Below are 4017 nucleotides of genomic sequence, written 5' to 3' on the forward strand. Positions count from 1 at the left end.
TAGGGAAGCCAGCAGCTTGTAGTAGAGAATCAGCAATATCACCAATGCCTTATATATGAGCACACAGCTTTGACGCAAATAGGTCATGAGTAGAAAAGACAGAGAGGATACTTAATTGAAAAGCAATATTTTAAAAGTAGGATTTTCATTGGCAGTACTTTAACTATGGCAGAGGAGATATTTAGCAAAATGCTTGAAGAATTTCATTCACAGACAGAGCTTACCTAAACCACAGAAATCCTGAAGTTCTCTGTCAGTATTTAACTCACGAAGAGTACATACGTGACCACAGGATCCCATTGACGACAACAAAATAAATCATTGTGAATACTTTACAGTTGAGTTTCTGTTTCTGTTTTCACTACTCAGAATTAAAGCGATAGAGCAAGGGCGAATTTGAAAATCTGACTTTTGTTTGGAAATCTCATTTTGAGAAGGAATGTTTTGAAACACATTTTTCTTGCTATTTTTAACACTTAAATTCTGCAGCAAAGTAATAGAAGTACATGAAAACTCAAGCAGTGCAGAAAGGCTTAGAGCCAAAACAGTGGTCTTCCAGACCATTTCTTTCTTTCTCAGTCTTTCGTTAGAACTATTTTACAATGGACGCCTGGGTGGCTTGGTCGGTTGGGGATCCGACATCATTTCAGGTCACGATCTCATGGTGGGTGGGTTTGAGCCCTGTGTCAGGCTCTGTGCTGACTGCTTAGAATCTGGAGCCTGCTTCCGATTCTGTGTCTCCCTCTGTCTCTGTCCCTCCCCCACTTGCATTCTATCTCTCTCAAAAATAAACATGAAGAAAAAAGGAATGAATGAATAAAAGCACCATTTTACACTTTTCCAACCGTTTTTCTAGTTGTTCTTTTTGTATCTCCACACTGAATTTGATTTTTCTTGATTAATCCATTTCAGTCATTGTCTGTGGAAGTCTGTATAACAGAAGATTATTTAGCAATTCGTTTCTTATATTACCCTGTTCTCATTTGGAGACTGCAAAATCTTTTCAAACCTCTGTGCATTAGGGTTAACATTCTTTTTTAAAGAATGTTCTATGAAATTTTCCAATAATTGATATTTCGACTGTGGTAATTTTTTCTATTTGTTTATCCTGGTCTCTGTCTTGCTACCGATTTTTCTTCAATTTCTAGCAATGCTTGAGTATAATTTTATATTGAGAATGGCAAGATTGTGTATATGGGTGGTACCTGTCAACGGGCAGAGTTCATTTTGAGTAAGCAGGAAACTGGATTTTTTCCAAATAGTAGAATTTGAACAATTTTGCTTTAAAGGCAAGTACTCACTGTCCCAGTTTGCCCAGAGAGAGCCACCTCAGTTTCATTGGAAAGAAACTTCTCTCTCCTCATCACACTACATTGTATGGGGGTTTACATTGCATAGAAGTGGGAAGAAATGGGGACTATTTCAGCCCTTTTAAAAGTTAATACCAAAATGTTATGACTGGAAGGTCAACCTCCTCCACTTCTGGGCCCTTCTCCTTAAATTCTAAATGGCTGTCCTCTGTTTCTTCATTTTTGATAAATATTCTGTCTACCAAAAGCCTTTGTCTCATGCATTTTTACTATTTTCTCTTTATTGTCCCTTTATGAGGATCTTGACGTAAGAGAAGAAAACTATTTGATTTTAGTCAGCAGCTCTGGACCAGAAGCTACAAGTTACTTTTAAAAAGAAACTTTATTCAGCTTTGTTTTATTGTTGATCTTTAGTTTTGTACCATTGTAGTTGGAAAATATACTCGGTCTGATTTCAGTCTTCTTAAATTTGTAATATTTGTTACATTTCTTTTTCTGGGGATTCATATGTGTGTACTTGAAGAAAATGTGTATTCTATTTTTTTTTTTGGATAGAATGTTTTCTCTATATCCTTTAGAACCATATATTCTGAAGTATGGTTCAAGTAAAAAATGTTCTTGTTGAAAAAAATGACTTTAACTGAGGGTGCTGTTTAAAATAAATATTAGAAGGAGGTGGGGTGATGGGTGAAATAGGTGAAAGGGATTACAAGTAATCACGATGAGTACTGAGTAATGATGTATAGAACTGTTGAATCACTATATTGTAAACCTGAAACTAACATAACACTGTATGTTAACTATACTGGAAATAAAATAAAAAAACAATAAACAAACAAGCCAAGCTTCATTGTATTTTATTTTCAAAACAAATATGTAATTATAAGGAAAATTTGGAATACTCAGGAACGCATAAAAAAGGTATTAACTATTGGGGCACCTGGGTGGTAGAGTAGGTTAAGCCTCTGACTTTGGCTCAGGTCATGATCTCACATTCGTTGGTTCGCGTCCCCTGTCAGCTCTGTGCTGACAGCTCAGAGCCTGGAGCCCACTATGAATTCTGTGTCTTCCTCTCTCTCTGCCCCTTCTTCACTCACCCACTGCCCCCCCCCAAATTAAACATTAAAAAGAGAGAGAGAAAAAAAAAAAGGAATCAGCTATCACATTCTACATTATGGCCAGCGATGTTAACTAGCGCTCACTCTACTCTCTCTAACGGGGAAACCATGGACCACAAGAGACTAAACTGTATCTGCCTCAATTTCCAACAGACTCACATTCAACTTTCATTCACAAAAACAAGCAAGCAAACAAAAAAAGCTGGGAAAATTTTATTAATCCCTTAAAAAAGTTAATATAAAATTATAGCAAAAAAAAGAACCGGAATGTGGGTAACCCAGCTGGAGCAGTCTGCAGCAGCGGTGGCAACAGCAGGAGAAGAGATTTAATTTAGTTGCTTTTCTGTGGTTGTTGGCTGTTTGCAGTCTCAAGGTGATGGAAGCTGCACATTTTTTTCGAAGGGACCAAGAAGCTGCCGGAGGTTTGGTTCTACAGGCAGCAGCCCGACGCAAAACCAAGGATCTGGGGATCTTCACACGATGCAAAGATCCAAGTGGAACACACTTTTGAAGCATGTGCAATGTTCAGAGTAGCATGTTTGTCTCCAAGAGATGTTTCATTTTGGATGCATGGTACCATCCTCTTGCTGAAAGCTCTGGTTCCCCTGTTGAAACTTACTAGGGATTACAGTGGGTTCCACTCAATTCAAAGCTTCTTTTATTCTCGTGAGAATTTCATGAAGCCTTCTCACCAAGGGTACCCACACTGGAATTTCAAAACATTAACAGTTTCTTAATTCAGTTTTCCCAAATGGAGCAGCATATTGTATGGGACACATGAATTCTGACTGTTGGTGCGTGTATACTTTGGATTTCCCAGAGACGCGGGTAATCAGTCAGCCAGATCAAACCCTGGAAATTCTGATGAGTGAGCTTGACCCAGCAGTTATGGACCAGGTCTGTATGAAAGAATGTGCTACTGCAAAGGATGTCACTCCTGAGAGTGGAATTCATGACCTGACACCAGGTTCTGTGTCTGATGCCACATTGTTCAGTCCTTGTGGGTATTCGATGAATGGAGTGAAATTGAATGGACTATTCACATGACTCCGTGACCAGAATTTTCTTATGGTAGCTTTGAAACGAACTTAAGTCAGACCTCCTATGATGACCCGGCCAGGAAAGCTGTGGAAGTCTTCAAGCCAGGAAAATTTGTGTCCACCCTGTTTGTAAATCCAAATTCTAAATGTCGCACAGTGCTTTCTTCGCCCCAGAAGACTGAAGGTTTTAAATGTCTTGCTTGCCAAAGCACTATGTTCAATGATTACAATTTTGTTTTTACCAGTTTTGCTAGGAAGCAGCAATTACAGTAGAGTTGATTAATAAAAATGAAGAAAAAAAAGTAAAAAGAGAAAGCACACAGAAGAAGGTGGTGGCTGCTGTTTACATATCAATACCGGGGGCCATGGTTTCCATAACCATCACTTTGTAGCTGCAGAAAACCCTAGATGTAATGATAGTGTAATCATTTTGAATTGTATGCATTGTTATAGCAAGGAGTTAGATATCTTGCATGAGTGCTCTCTTCTGTGTTTAGGTATCCTATGCCGCTCTGGCTATGAAATTGAAGTGCCTGTATAAAATACCTT

At 38.4% G+C, this 4017-nt stretch overlaps 1 pseudogene; it reads left to right on the forward strand.

The window, feature by feature from the left end:
* The first annotated feature begins 2804 nt into the window (after positions 1–2804).
* LOC144226362 (S-adenosylmethionine decarboxylase proenzyme pseudogene) lies at positions 2805–3741 on the forward strand (annotated as a pseudogene).
* Positions 3742–4017: the final 276 nt, after the last annotated feature.

This window comes from Crocuta crocuta, unplaced genomic scaffold, assembly GCF_008692635.1.
Source record: "Crocuta crocuta isolate KB4526 unplaced genomic scaffold, BGI_CrCroc_1.0 scaffold282, whole genome shotgun sequence".
Lineage (NCBI taxonomy): Eukaryota > Metazoa > Chordata > Mammalia > Carnivora > Hyaenidae > Crocuta > Crocuta crocuta.